This window comes from Athene cunicularia (assembly GCF_003259725.1).
Source record: "Athene cunicularia isolate RWA chromosome 14 unlocalized genomic scaffold, athCun1 chr14_part1, whole genome shotgun sequence".
Classification (NCBI taxonomy): Eukaryota; Metazoa; Chordata; class Aves; order Strigiformes; family Strigidae; genus Athene; species Athene cunicularia.
In genome coordinates this window covers 9,477,191-9,493,561 of record NW_020799118.1, presented here as the reverse complement: position 1 = coordinate 9,493,561, position 16,371 = coordinate 9,477,191, and the positions used below count along the sequence as shown (strand labels likewise).

The following is a 16,371-nucleotide window of genomic DNA, read 5'->3' as shown; positions in this document are numbered from 1 at the left end:
AACTTCAAACCATCTGACAAAGTAGCTTTCCTTCCCTTTGTTTAGGAAGATCTCTTTGATTCTGCTTATATTTAAAGTGTGCTGCTTGGGTAATCATGGAACATATATCTGTTTAAACCAAATTCAAAGAGTATCATGAACTGACACCTGCTTAAGTCTTTAATTAAAAGTGCTTAATCTCTAACAATCTCTACATACATAAGCAGAAAGTATCTGTGTTTAATGTGTACTTTGAACTGCCATTCATTTAGAAATCAAAGATTTGTAAATGAAACAGTATGCTAGACATGATGATGTTTGACTGGAATCCCTTCTCATTGGCATAGCCTAGTTTTCCTGATGCTGTCAGCCCCTGGGAATACATCCTTATTAAAAATTATGTATAGAGGGAAAATACAAAAAGAAGGCCTTCTTAAAAAACCTGTATGTATCAACTATATATAAAACATATTTAAAATAAGCAAATACATAGAGTGGGACACGTAGTGGAGAATTATTCCTTCTTGGAAGGATCAGCAGAGGGAACGTTCAGGTGTATATACCCTATAGAAAGAGATGTATTTTCTGTATTTTTCCCAACTGTGTGAATTTTGCTGGGATAATATGTCTTAAAATTAAAGACCAATCTTAGTTTAGTTAATGTTCATTAATGTTAGTTCAGACTCTCTCTCAATTCTCTCAGCTTTCCTCCTCCAAAAGATCTCAGTGTTGTTGAAACAAATGTAAAAAGATTCTTGTTTGTTTTTGTTTGGTTTTTTTTTTTTTCTTGGCAGCCAGGGATGGTAAATAGCAGTAAATGACAATAAGCATCTATTTTAACTATTGAAGAGAAAAAGAAGAAAGAAGAGCAGCCTCTTCAGTTTTTGCAGATCTGTAGTTTCAGTTATCCCTACTGACTGGTGGCATCTATAATGATTTCCAGCATAATACTCTGATCTCACTTCTGCTATCCTCACAGTCAAGTTTAGCAGGTTGTTTGAGAACCTCTGACTCTCTCCCCAAAATAGAAAACATTAGTAACAATTCTTTTTGCAAAATGAACACTGTCTCAGATGGCAGGAGGGGAGACTGAAACTTCATAAGGGAAGGGTGAACAAAGTCTTTAATTTGTGAGGGTAAGGAAGCGGGTCGAGGAGAGAGAATGAAGGTTTATAATAATACAGAAATGAGTATGAAGGGGACATAGATCTTAGCAGGCAGCCAGAAGGAGACTGGGGGAAAACTGGAGACATAAAGCTCCATGGTGATAAATGGTGAGGAGTAAATTGTGAAGGAGACGTGGATAGTGAAGGCCCCTGGCATGGCTGTGGATGGCAAGGTGGCACGTGTACCAAGCCAACAGTACTTGTGAGTTTGGCTTGCACGAGCTTAGAAGCGTGTAACCCTTTTGGCATGCTCATCTTGTCTATCTTGAATTACTGCAGTCTGTATTATGTACATGTTGAGTTAAATTACTAGCAAAGATGTGTGGAAATGCCTCTGGAAAGGAGATGAACATTCCTTGAAAATGTTTCAGAGCTGATGTTTGAGAGTACAGTGTTAAGGGCATTTGCTTTTGATTTGCTTTTGACCTCCTGTGGAGCTCACCAAACTAGTTTTGGGTAAGAAGAGACAGCACAGAGAACATTGGTTTGATTTAAATATAGATAGTTGTGCTTTTAGGATGGAGACTTAAATTCTGAAATGTTAGGTGTTTGATTTTGTTTTTTTTTTAAAAAAAAAACCCTTTCTTTTCCCCTTATACTATGGTTTGTTTATATTGCTAGTTTTAAAATATTTGCGATATTGTTTGGGTCACTGTTACCTGCTGTTTATAAGTATGTATTTGCTGGGGCCAGTTTATACCGTGGTACAAAGAATCTAGTGTGACAATCAGAGAGGATCATGGTACTTCACCCTAAGAAGGACTGGACCTAGCATCTCTACAAGCTGCATTCAGGGAAAGACAGCTGAGGTAATTAAAAAAAAAAAAAAAAGTCTATTAACTGTGGCATAGGTATTTCACTATGAAATTTATTGATGTCTGTTGTCATTTCATGTCCAAAACTTATTATGGTAAATCTTTATTTGCCCTCTTTTCTCCTGTCTGAACTTTGCTTCAAAAAGCTATAGCCACCAGTGGAAGATTTCAATTAGTATTTCAATTAATAAGTTTGGAGTCTGAGGTTAAATGCTATCCACACCTGGGTTTCTATGATATTTAAAAAAAATATGACATCACACTATTAGCAAACCGATATACTTACAATTATAATAGGTAGCAAGAAGAAATAAAATGTCTGAATAAATTCCGAATGCATTCTGTTTCTCGTATTTAAAATCTTAACTATGTTTTACTGGACTGAATCAATCAGAATAATTCAGGTTAGAAGGGAACTCAGGAGGTTATCTCTCCAAATTCCTGCTCAAAGCAGGGTCAGCTGTGAGTTTAGACCAGATCCTGAAAATCTGGGAGGATGGACATTGTGCAACCTCTGGACAACCTGTTCCAACACTTGATTGTCCTAATGGTAAAAAAAAAAAAAAAAAGATACTACCTTATATGTTGGAATCCATCTGTTTTTCAATTTATGCCCATTGTCTTTTTCATCCCACCATGCATCATTATAAAGAGCCTCAATCGATCTTCTCAATAAGCCTCTTGTAGGTGCAACAAGGTGGTTGTTAGGTCCACCCAAAATCTTCTCTTCTCTAGCCTGAGCAAGACAAGTTCCGCCAGCCTCTCATCACAGGGCAAGTGTTCCTGCCCACTGGCTATCTTGGTGTCCCTCCATTCAACTTGCTTTAGGTTATTGAAAGTATTGTATTGGCGCACCCAGAACTATATAGAGAGGTATCAGGTTGGTCTTTATGCAAAAAAAGACATTTTTGTAATTCAGTTATGTGGGGGATTAGGGAGGTTTTCATATGTTTTATATCTGGCCAACGGGATCAGACTTTTAGTTGAGTGTCTTGCAGGTGTACACCTTAGAGGAGTCTTTTCTAGGCCAACCCTAGGTTTGGGGATAACAAACTTTTTATTTTTTTAACAATGGCCTCTAAAAGGATGGCTGTCCGTGGAGCTGCATACATGTAATGGGTTTATGATTGGCCTTCAGTGAAGAATTTAAACCAGAAGCTTTTCTTGCTGTAGCTGATATCTTACTCAATATATTCTGTCTTTATACATAGACTCTTAAGATTAGTGTGGTTGCGTATATTGAAAGTAATAAAAAAACAGACAGAAAAATTGTTGCATGTTTTAAAAAATCATAAAATGAAAGAGGAAGTGCATCATTTATTATAACACCATGTAGTCTAATGAAAAACATATTGCAGGCTGGAAATTTGTTAAGAGCTGAACTCAAAAAGTTTCCATTCCCAAAAATGCCTTGGGGCCTCTGGCTATAAGCTTGTGGCTAAAGAGGCCCTATGGTAAACTGACATTAAAAATAACTACTCCATAAACATTCAGCTCCTGTTTCACAATAGTTGGAAATAAGTTTTTAAAAAGTGTTACGTATTGATACTGACTGTACTTTATCAAAGGGAGGCAGTGCATTTCTGACTAGAGTATGATGGGGAATTAAACACTGGGAAGGTGGGCACTGGGCACAAAAATGTTACGTTCATTGTACATATAAGAACATGAAAAAGATGAAGTGACTTGCCGAGAGCAACAGAACAGCACTCGGTACTGTCAGAGCAGGTATTAACATTAAATAATTCCTGGCTTCTAGTCCTTTGCGTATTAACTAGACCGGGTGAACAACTCACCTACTCCCCACCAGTCTGAGCAGGTGCCAGCTCTTGCACTTGAGCACATCTTCAGGTTGCTTGGAAATACACCCTCAGAGTACTGGTGGTATTTTACCATCAGTGCACACATGAATGGTATTGGCCACTTAGAGAAGACTGAGTTTTGTGTCTCTCTCTGTTTAATCTGTTTGGTTCTCTTAAAGGTGTGTCTTTCTTGCAGAGTTAGCCCAAGCTGATTAACTAGGTGTTGGCTTGGACTTTCTCCTTCTCCTTGACTGGCCTTGTCAGTGTATGAAAATCATTAATGTGGGCTGTGGGATTTCAGGCAGTTTTAACTGCCTGGTGGTAGAGGTGGTGGGGAGAGCATTACAGCCTCGATGCCTTCTTCACATGGATTGGTAAGCAGTTTGCAGAAATAACACGAATTAAATCTTCTGAGTGCTGATGTTCCTTCAGGCTGTTTCTGCAGTTCTTCTGGATGACAGAGGTTCCCCTGCCTGGCAAGGAGACCAGCAGTGCCTCAAGATGGTGGGACCCTTCCATGAAGTCCAGATTTCACAAACCTATAAAGATGTAGTAAATTGGATCTATCTTTGTATGAGACTACTTAGGTGGCCTGTTTGTGACCTTTGAGAAGGACAGTCTGGGAGTAAATATTGCTTGCCTTAGCTAACTCTTCAGTGAGGATTTAGCAATCCAGTACCTTTTCACAGAAGTAAATAGCAGGTCTAGAAGTCCCAATTTTGGTAAATATTTTTGCTGTTGTACATTGATGAACTAAACATATACAATAATAGTCACACCATTTGCTATATTGCTATAGCTGTACTTACATGAGATGCCCCCCAGGAGAATGTCAGTCTCAGATTGAATCACTGAGAGGAAAAAAAAAAAAAAGAAAAGGTGAAACAGTTGTTCACAGGTGGCTGAAAGAAATTAAAAGAAACTTTAATCAATTCTGATAAATACAGATAATTTCCGGGTTTTTTTGTCTTATGTCTCACTTGTACCATGCTCTGTGTGACATTTACAATAAACAATGTTTTCATCCAGTGATTAGAAAATCTGTAACACAATTGTTCATGATGTTTGGTGTTGAATTGCTGAATATGCTGATTTGACTGTGGCTTAAGAGTTGATAAAATTAATATATCACAGTGGTGTTGAAGTTTTATTTACATTTGTGAGGTGAATTGAGGATCTTGAATAATAGCTGTAGATTGATCTAAAAATAGAAACATAACTTCCTTCTCATTGAAAACGTCATGCTTGGTGGGTTAAAACTGGCATGTAACAGTCCTGATATGAAATATTTGTCATGTAATATGATACTATGATAAATGTCAGTTTGGTTTGTTATTGTAAAAAATAGTGGTTTTGGCATACTATGTGACACTAATTCACTTTGGTTATGAGTATATATTTGCTCCTTTGCACACTGTGGGGAAAAAATATGGAGAGCAAGTATATTTTATGAAATTATAAAAAAAAAATTATAATGTGTCTGCTCAAAATTTGTAAGCAGGATTTCAATATGCAGATATAACTTATTTAAAGGAGAAGAAAAATGAAGCACATATTCCCTATGTCTTGTAAAAAAAAATATACACACATACATATATATAGATAGGTATTAAAGAGGTTTAAGAGTTTCAGCTTAGATAAGTGATGGAACAGTAATGTTTGGGGAGCAAGATAACTTTTAAGAATAGATGAGTCTTCCTCTAAAAAGAAAGATTAACTAGTTCAAGAGTACTTAATTACGACAGAATTTTGAAGTAAGCAGAATACTTTATTTGAAAAAAGATGTTTTAAGATAGCAGCCTGTGCCACTTAATTCCTTTTCTCTTACAGTTTTATTGAGAAGTGCAATAACAGTCTGTAAAAGATCTGATCTGTTTCTGGTGCACATTTTTCCTTCTCTTCACTTACTAGCACTGGTTCTGGTCTTCACTACCATGTGTTACAGTCAGAGCTCCCCTGCCCTGCTTGGCCTCTCCTTGTCCTCTGTTTCACATGTTGTGGCTGGCGTTTAAGGACCCAAGAAAAATAAACAGTGCAACCAGTATTTTGCTTGCAATTTTCGTTTCATAATTTCATGAAGAATAGTAAATAGAAGCAGAAACTGTTATTATTATGTGGTCTTGATCTTAAGAGAAAGGGATTTCCATGGCTAACGTGTATTTGTGATGTGTCGCACAGGTGGAAATCACCTAACACCAACTTGAGTGGTGTTAAAACTGTTCTGTAGTGGCTGTTTAGCCACAGTCTCTAGCTGTCCTCTCCCCTCCAACACAAAAATGAATGTGCCACAAATTCATGCAAAGAAACAGCGGATCTTCTGCTTATACTTCCATACCAATTTAAGTTGTGTTCAAGGACCTAGCAAGACAGGTGCCCTGTGCTTGAGAGCAGAAAATGGACCTGGGGAGCGTTTTATGTGTGTTATGTGGGAAGGAGGATTTAAGTAGTTAAACTGGGGGATTTGCAGGGGCCCGGCTGATAGCTCTCACTGCTGAAGTCCCACCTGGAGCAGCTGTAATACGTTCAGGAGCTCCAGCTGAGGAGGGACAGGCCGCAGGGGATGGCTGCTTCTGACTAATGCTGCCCTTCGGTGCCTTAGCTGTGGCCTCGTATCCACGTATGTGTGGATAAGACTAGAATTAGACGTGAATTGTTACTCAGTTCAGCTGGCTGAGTTGCACTAACTCATTTATATGTATGGCAGGGTGCAATATTGAGATCTGCACTCTGAGGACTGCTGCTGTGTGCTCCTGGAGCTCTTGGGTGGGTTGGAGAAAGGTTCTGTCCATGGTGGTCACCCAGCAGTCACCGAAGAGGAGCTGGGCTGCTGCTGACCTCCGAATTCACAGGGCTAATGTGTATCTCATTCCCTTCTTCCTTAGTGACTCAGTAGCTCTTCAGGATTGATTTGATTTTCTTGCTTTCTGATCCTCGTTGTTGAAGTACAATTTCTTTTATGTAGTAAACAATGTTTTGCGAATGATTAAATCACAACATGAATCATAACTGAAATGCTGAGCTGTACACACTGCTCTTCACATCTACAAGCCTGTGGAGATGAATAACAAGTTTTGTAGTGACAGCCTTAAAGTGGATTTGCAGTTTTCCTGGGAGCTGAACCCACTGGTTTTTGTCTTTTAACGTAAGCAACTTGAGTGGAATAAAAAGCTGGTTAATCAGTTTGAAATGAAGTTCTAGCTTGGTCAGAACAAGCGTAGTATTTGTAGATAGCTTAAAGAATGGAGTACACTTTCAAATGTCATATGTAATATGTAGTTTTATTCATGAGGCCCATGTTTTATATTCTAACAAATATAAATAATGTATCGCATTAATCATATATAATTCTGAATCACAACATAAAATTTTGCAGCGCTATAATTAAAAATGAAAGAGATAAGGAGTCGCAGCTGTATAGCTAATGAAGGAGTTAATTTCAATGTGTGCTTTAGACCATTAAGTACCATAATGCAAAAAGCTGGAGTTGCCAGCACAAACCAAAGGCAAGCAGTTAACTACCACTCCTTTCCCTGGACCAGCATCGCTGGGGATACCGTAGTGATCAGACTTCACTAAAATCGATTCATTAGTTCAGACAGTAGTGTGCACTAGAAATGTGGAAGAAGATATAAATCCTTGTTGCAGATTGTCTCGTAGCAAGGAGAATTTTTGGTATTGTGCATGTGAATATAGATTTTTCTCTATGAAAATGTTTTTATCTTTTCAGGTTGGAATACATTTATAAACTTATTTAACAGTTTGAGAGCCAAGAGTTTTGAGTCTTCTTTTCTGTCGGGACTCTCCAGAGGCTGAGATTTGCAGGCCATCCAATACATCATTGTTCACATTGTACTTTTGTTGGTTTTTTTTTTAACAAGTCTGAAAAGTTTTCCTTGTGTGGTTTTGCAACCACCCCCCCTTTTTTTTTTTTTTTTTCAAACAGCATGACTCCTATCACTAAATCATATTTAGAATTCACTGCTTCCAACAATTGTCTAATGGATCCACATGTTTACACAGCATGACACTGGCATCCAGATAGTGTCATGAAAGTATCCAATCAATCCTACTGTTTCATGCTTCCTCCCTGCTTTGAAAACAAAACAAACCAAACCCCCAAAAGCTACAAGCACAGTTTTTCTGGTATTCACAGAAGCAGTGAATGGTCCCTCTACTTCAGCCACCAGTATTGTTTCACAAAATTTAGAAAACAAACTTTTTTCATCTGCTGTTAACTGAAAATGTCAACTGTTGGCTATTTTATAAATAAATAGGTCTTAAAAAAACTACTGAATGACAAACTGGACCCAATCCTTTTTTCTGTCCTGAGATTCCCAGACTGAATGAAAACTTTTACCTGTGCACGCTCCGATACCAGCATGCGTACCGCTGCCCTGCTAAAGCTCTCAGCTGCTTCTCCCTGCCACCGTGTCGGTGTTTGTGTTATTAGCATTTGCGTAGTTGTATGATGAATCAAATCACTGACTTGATCTTTCTGAAAACTAACCTACCCAGCGGCAGGCTCACTTGGCATTTGCATAGCATGGGAAGACCTTTTGTAATTAACTTGCCCGTGTATATTGCAAAGTGTTTCATTACTGTTTTCTGTGATTGGATGTAAATCAGTAGCAATTACTTGGCAGCAACCTTCCACAGTCGTTTGCTCTGAAGTAACTTAGTCCCTGGTAGCACTAACTGAAAGAAGGGGGGTTTGGCTAGGACACCAGAACCTTTCTTCTTTTTTTAATGCTCTCATGGGATCTTTCACTTCCACACAAGCAACTGCCTGAACTGGCCAAGTGGTCTTGATTTAACATTGCTTTATGAACACTACTTGTCCCAGCTGCAGGATGTCATAACCTCTATTTCCTTAGCTTAGATTTGAAATCTGGAGCCATATGATTCAGATGAACCACAACTGCCCTCGCTTTAACTTGATGTATTTGTTTTGAAAATACCGTTGTTCGCTCCAAGTTTTAGCTGCTAAGAAAATTAAACTGATCTGCATGGGTAAATGGGGATTACTTACCACTGGTTAAAAAATCTAAAACTGGCAAAGATAGCTGAAGTAAATTTTAACTCATCAGTGCCAATGAAAATTCTTCATTAGTGTGAACTTGAAAACAGAAAACTTTTTTAAAATAAAAAAATTATATATTGTCCCTAGGATAAGTATAGTTCTGATGCAAAAAAAAAGTTCTTACAAAAATAAATGTTGTACAGTATTTCAGTAAGCACAGTGAGTTCACAAAAAAACTGTTGCTGCAGGCAGGATTCAAAATAGAGAATGACGAGCAGAACTGGGTTGGCTTTGCATTCAAAATTCGATTTTATGTGGGCTCCTGTTCTTGTGCAGCTTAGAAACAAGCTTTTGGATTTGAAGTAAAGCCAACTGGATTTGTAAAGATGCTTATCTTATTTTCTGTCCCTGTTCAAATCACCAGAAAATATTAAGGCTGACAAGCCTAACTTGATATGCCCCTCAATTAATATTTTTATGCTAGATTATAGTTCACACAGATCTGCACAAATACTAGGTTTGTAGTCACTCAGCTGGTATTTCTAAGTGGCAGATGCTTACTGCCTTTGCTACTGTGTTGTAGCCCTGTATGTCTACTCTCCACAAATAAAGTCACTGCAAATATTAGTGTCAGTTTAGTGCCTTTGCATGTAACTCCAGAGTAAACAGGCAGAATAAAGCTGTGCCACATCCTTTCTGAAGATAATTGGTGGCATACTTTAAAAATGTAAAATTAAAACATATCTGGAAAAACAGTATTTGACATAGCTGTAGCTTGTAAACAAGCAAACAAACACCCCTTTTATTAAAAAAAATTGAGATGTAGCAGAAAAAATGGAAAATCGCCCAAAAGGGTCTGCATGTGTACCCCATCACTGAAGGTCAGTTGAAATTGCCAGGATTGTCCTATGAGGTTTTTGTCTTTACTCATTATATAAATGAAGATGTACTTACAGGCTCTAGAAATCTTCTACAACTAAGCTTATGAACATAATCTAATTATATTATTTACTTTCACATTTTATAATTGCCAGTTTGTAGTGGCATTTTCTGAATTTTCTTATTTATTTATTCAGAAATGCTCAGAGAGACTAAACAGTTTGAGAGCTGGGATGCTTTCCCAAATATAGTTTAGAGCTCTTGGTCAATTGGTGACCCGCTTCTGCAGTCTGAAATACAAGTAGCCCCAGCAGCACCTGCTAGTACAGCATGTACAAGATGCTAAGTTTGGCAAATCAAGATTTTTGTTCAGATAACATGCAGGCGGATCAGTCTTAGGGCATCTGCAGAGTTGCTTCTAATTGTCAGTTGTATCTTATGGATTGGAAAAGTATTGGGGAACTTGCATTCAAATACTAAAAGTGACCTTGTAATTAAGATGCAATTTTACTTGTTGGATTTAGGCAATTCTTGCTGCCAAACTGCATGGACTGAGTGAGGTTTTTCTTCCTCCTTCTGTTTCCCCCGTGTCCCAGGGTAATGCAGTATACTGGTTCTGAGTTTGCTGTAGGACAGTGGAGTTATTTCAGATTTAAAACCTCTTTTTGGTGTCTGAATGCAATGCTATGGCCCAGGGACGTTACCTGAATTCCGTAGCAGTGGTTACATGACCAGCTGAAGCAGTTTCTTGCACTTCACTGTTCATTCTTTATTGACAATGGTTGATGAAAATTATTTACGTACCATTTGATATTTTGTGCAACGTCCCAGCCTTGCAGGCTGATCTGATTTTATTTATATTCACACGCATACACACAAAGCTTACATTTCACATGTCTCCTAAGTCAGACCTGCAGAGCTGACAGCTAGCAGAGTGCTTTCTCTAACCTCCTCGCAGCTGAGAGGCAGCGGGTGCCGTTGGGCTCCATGGCACCGTTACTGGCCAGGCAGCTCCCTGAGAGGGAACGTGTGTGCCTCCTGGCTAGCTGATTTGAACACAGGCATTTTCTTGCCAAGCAGCTGGCCCATCTGAACATGACCACCGCCTGACAAGCCGCAGCTGGGATATCTGCATTCCCTTTCTGGTAGGTGCCAGACAGCGTGTGATGATTTCTCAGCTAACCTGCTACTGGGACAGATAGCAAGAGAGGAGGGCTTTGTGTTATTTGTGAGTCTTTGTGTCCTTTAATGTAATCAGCATTACTAGAGGTAAGGATTGTAGAAGGGAGGCAGAGGAAAGGACGGTGTGCGCTGTACTGCTCGTGAATGGAGAAGCTGGAGGTGGGTTGAACGTGTTGTTACAACAGGAAAGAAGAATGGGGTTTTGCAACGAGGAGGAAGTGCTGTGGTTGATATTGCTACATCACAGTTCTCAGGGTCCCACCCATTTGTTTTGACATAAATAACTACTCTTGAGATATGTGGAGGCATGAAGACTTAGACACATACCTTCAGACTTGTGGTCTTCAGGGTTTGTTACTACTTTTTGAAGCCTGAGCTTGATGTTTTAATATTTTGTTTGGAAACATAAGCATTTAGATTTATAATTCTACCCTTCCAGCCATTTCCCTGATTTACCTTTGAGAGTAAACATGCTCTCGCTCCATTTTCCAGACTTCCTTTTCCTTTTCTTTGCTATTGGCTTAATTTTGAGATATGATGTTCAAGTCAGAGGTAAGTGTTTCTTTGGGAGCAAGAGAAAAAAAAAAGCTAAGGATTTGAGTGAGCTAACTGTTTTCTCTGTTTATAAGCAACAGCTTATTTTTCAGTATTCTGCAAGTCTTCAAACACAGGTCCTGCCAAAGACACCGACTTTAACAGCAGCAGCACTTAGGAGAACGTGCTCAGGCTTTCTGGCAGTGCTTACAAGCCACTTAAGTAAACCAGGCATATTGCTTGTAGTGAGCCCTCCACAGTTTGGGAAGCACTGCTTAAGACAAATTTGTAAAGAATTTATTTTTGTGGTTATAGTTCTCCTTTTTCATTTCACCTAGAGTGGGCCCAGTTTCCTCAGTGTTTGATATTTAGGATCTTAACATCAAATCTGTAATTAATACAGCTGCATTTAGAGACTAAGACATTTGCAGTGTTTATAGCAATAATTCATTGTGTTGCACAGTGTGGAACTCAGCATGTTTTAAACATTCTCCACTTGTGCATGTACAGTTTTTTTATAGTTGAATTAAGAATTTATAACATGCTGGATCTCATATTCTGGGTCTGTTTGTTTCTAAAGCTATACACAGAACTTGGACTAGGTTATAAATTTCTGTAGATGAAATGAAGGCTGATTAGAATTTTAATATTAAGGAAGGAAATGGCCTTGGGTAGTGCACTACAGAGCAGAACAGGCCCTCTGTTAATACACAAGAGTATTACTGTTTTCTTGAACTTTGCCTTCCAATCCAATTACCACTTGTGCCTAGAAATCATAACTCTGATGCCTCCCATTTGATAATGTTGAATGTTACCCTTGTCCAAGTTTATATCATTTCCAGTAGTAAAAATGATCTTGATTATAAAACTGCTAGATAATATACTCCTAAAATTGAATTATGGGCAGTAGTACATGGTACTTGTTGATAACCAAAGCAGAGTCATGGTGGTATATCAAATTGACCTAGTTCTGTCTCTTTTTAAATTAAATGAAATCAAGAGGTTTTTCTTGTGACATGCTTTTCCTGTGATAACATATTGTATATTGCACTCTTCGTGGTATGAATGAAGACAAAGCTTTCAGTGTAAATGACTTTTTTTGAGTCAAGCAAAATAACAGGAATCTATGTTGTCGGCTTTCATTTTAAGCACTTCTGTGATAGCATCATGCTCACAGTATGTAATGAGCTCATACGAGGAGCAGTTCTAGCCAGCCCCTTTATCAGCATAAACCATCATAGCTTAGTTTGTGTCCTCCTGTGTCCTCCTCCCCTGCCCTCACTGCTAACTGGATTGGACTAGTTGCTGCACAATTCTCTGGATCTGTATTACCAAGCCTGTGCTGCACACATCTTTGCTGCACATTTACGGCAGAATGTTATTACTGAAGTGTGGAATCACATTCTGGTATTATTACATGAAAATTGATTCTGATTCCTCGGTATTTCAGAGTATATTATTAGCGTAGTACAACTGATCATTTTCTTACAAGGGGAATGACAATTGTAGCCTTGTTCAGATGCTGCATGTGTATTTATAGGATCATGATGCCCAAATATGGTGGCTGAACTTGGCTGCTTCTCCTGCTGGTTTCTGTGGTTTCCTTTCATTGTCCAGAAGAAGTGACAACATTCTCAACTCTGTAGCATCCATCACCAGGATTTGTATGATGTCCACTTTTGGCAGAAAAATAAACATGTATATTTGTTTATTTGGTCCTTTAAATGGTATAGCAGACTTCATAGTTTATTATCTATCTTTAAGAAGTTTTGTTTATAGTTCCCACACCATTAAAACTTCACATTAGTGGCACAGCCTGAAATATATCTATCCCACTCAAAAGATTCAATGGTTTATGCAGTCTGTTATGCAAGTAGCTTTACTTTAGATTTATTCCCTTTTTTCTTTGATCACTTGTGTAATGTGTTTGAAATGTATGTCTGATGTGGATTCTTTTTTGTGTTCCATTGGGTGCATTTGATTTTGCAGCTAAAAGGATTGCATACTAAATGTTCTGCATGTGTATGTAACAGCATTTAAGTTTTCTTCTTCCAGAGTAAAGACATCCTAGGATTTAAGGCCTGATAAAGTAATAAAAAAGCAAACCAAAAAATACTAAAATAGAAATACATTTTTGAAATTTGGGTGATTTTATACTGTACATCACATTAGAAGGAACAAACTATATCAGAGATAATATTGAATATGAAAAAAATCAAATGATTACATTATGTCATCCACATTGTAAGAATAATACAGATAAACTCTGACTTCCTTAGTGCATTTTTTTTCCCCTGGTATTAACCCACCAGTGTTTCACTAATCAGGAATATACAGGTTTATGGTCACTTGATATAATGAATCATGTGCTGAGTTGTATTCAAAGATTATTGTTTTCCACTTCTTTCTTAAAGTAGGTAAATGCTAATGTTTCCTTTCCTTTTGGAACTTCCAGACTGGAACAATATTTGATAAGATGGCTCCCAGGGTAAAAGTGCCCTTTAGAGATTCTCTTTATAGAACATATGAATTCTTTTGCTTCATTTGTTGCAGTTTTTAGGCACAGAACTGCAAGTTTAGTTTAATTTTGGTATCTACATTAGATGTAGCATTTCAGTAATGTTAAAGGGTTCTGTAGTGATTCAGTGCTGAATGTGCAGTTAGAAATTAGATAGACTAATTTCTGTCTGGTCCCATATGTTATCTTTAATTGGGAAACCATTTGCACCAAGATGCTTTAGATACAATATGAGCAAATACAGAAGTTCAGACCTTACTAGACAGTTTTACAAACTGCAAGGGAGGATCCAATTGTGGTTTTGCCTACAAACCCTTTTTATCTGTTGAGTTACAGTTTTTAATTACTCACAACTGTGAGTAATTTTGTCAGCCATGGGAGCTGTATGAGCATTCAAAACTGAATTACTATTACAAGTTTTCCATGTATTTTTACTTCTTCCCCCTCTTCACTCAAGAGCTGAGAAGGAGGGAGCACTGGTCTTGAGCGACTGAAGAGAGATCTCTTCCTTCAGTAGACAGGAATGGAAAGCCTAAGCCAGTGTTCCAGCTGACATCTCATACCAGAAGCTTCTCAAATGATCAGGCATCATACAAAATGCTAGCATCAAACCAGCCAGTATGGTGACACTCAGCGTTACCAAACCCGAACAGTACTGCTCTTGGTGAAAGACACCAAGGAGCCCTGTGCCACATCACATACCAGGAGCATTGCTCCTAGCACTAACCTTGGAGATCTTCCCACCCTCAGTGGTACCTGCCCTGCTGGACATGGATGTGAGAAAACCAACAATCCGCAGACCCAGCCAGGTACCAGAGTGCTCCCACAAGCAGTGAAAGAATATTTGCAGCTTTGTCAAAGATGTCTCCACTTAAGAGTTTACAGAAGAACTTGTGGGAGTGCAGCTTGCACCTTCACCCATCATTTTTTCCTTAAGGATGATGCTGTGTCCAATGTTTGTTCTGGCAAAGCCATGTCAGTCTCACTGTAATAGTTTCTAGTTACTCATTTCTGCAAGATTACTGCCTGAGAGTCACCACAAACCAAATTCTTTGTGAACAATTATCCCAAAAAGTTGTTAATTACTGTGGAGCCACTACATATCTTTAAAATGTATTGCCTGTACTGATACCATAAACCCACTTTCTTCTTCACTTATTACGGAGCCCTCTGTATTCTGGATTCTTTGTTAATGAAGGTACTGAAACGCTGCTGCGGCTTATTCCTCATGCTGCTGGCTGTCTCGTACAGACGAGCATGTGAGATGGAGGCACAGCTACAAAAAGACCCTGCTAACCAAGCAAGTTAGGTATTTTATGGTCTAGGTTTTTTTAATTCTGGTTACCAGTCTGGAGAAAGAGCCACAAAAATGCTAAAAAATGTTCTATCTTTGTAGCGAATTTTGTGGCTTCCTATTTGCAACATTTGTTGCATGTAAATTTTTTGTGCTTTGGCCAAAACAAGACAGTTTTTATTACTTTACTTCCAAATGTGTTGAAAGCATATGTTCCTGTATTATTTATTGTACAGCACTTAAATAACTTTATAAACTGAACATATGCTAAAGCAGGATTCACAAATGGCATTCAGTGTAACTTTCGAACCATTTCAGAGAACCTACAGTTGCTGTCCTATTGAAACCATGCAACTTTGTAGGGAAGACATGAATTAAAAGGTTTTGGACAGAATTATGAAAATTATTAATTAATAACTGAAATTGTTGTATCAGGAATGTGAAGCCTAATTTGATTGAAATCCAAATACAAAGCCTTTATTCTAAAAAGCTAAAAGTAATGGAAGTTTTAAGGCTTTTATTATGCATGAAAGATTTCAGAAGTCTTTAGAGGTCTGTGTGCTCTTTTATATGGGCTATGTTTCTGACACCTCTCAGTGTGGGATTTAAAGCAGTTTATTTATTTAAAAGGAAAGATATACAAACAGTTTGGCAGCAGATCTACTCTTTGAATAGATAAAAATGCTTGAAAGAACTTGACAGTTGCTTGTAAGAGGAACTGTATTAGAAAGTTATTTTTCTGGTTTTATTTCTAGTAAATGTATAGGCTGAACAGTTAGGAGGCATTCCAGGTTAATTCATTTGCAAGTAACAACTTTTTTTTCAGTCTTTTGATCACACTTGCAGTTTTAAACTGAAGATGAACCTTGAGATGATTATGCTTTTCACTTCTTTAGACTTTGTCTTTTGCAGCCTGTCAGAAATTTGGCATAGATTTTAATATGAATGTTTCTACTGTCAAATGTTTATTCCTTTCATCTAAATGGTATAGCGACATAATTCCACTGCAGTAAGTTCTCTGGTTCAAAATTTAGCAAGCAGTAGTGTATGCCTGCACTTCTAATAAAGCTTCAGGAGGACCTGAACTGCACGTTAATTGCATTTTTATTTTTTTGTGGAAACATTATAGATTTGCGCTTAAAATATCTTCTTGTTGAGTACTGTATTGTTCAAAAGGATATT

The 16,371-nt window shown here is 38.0% G+C and overlaps 1 protein-coding gene and 1 long non-coding RNA gene across 2 annotated transcripts in view; one reads left to right on the top strand and one right to left on the bottom strand.

Moving 5' to 3' along the window:
• Positions 1-16,371, bottom strand: part of GPR146 (G protein-coupled receptor 146) — a 51,849-nt gene that overhangs the window by 22,044 nt on the left and 13,434 nt on the right. The window contains exon 2 of the mRNA XM_026858678.1: positions 4,572-4,613. The gene's annotated coding sequence lies outside the window, so the exon portion shown is untranslated. The remainder of the gene's footprint in view (positions 1-4,571; positions 4,614-16,371) is intronic.
• LOC113485509 overlaps positions 1-16,371 on the top strand; it is an 85,306-nt gene that overhangs the window by 67,759 nt on the left and 1,176 nt on the right. The gene's annotated exons all lie outside the window — the stretch shown is intronic.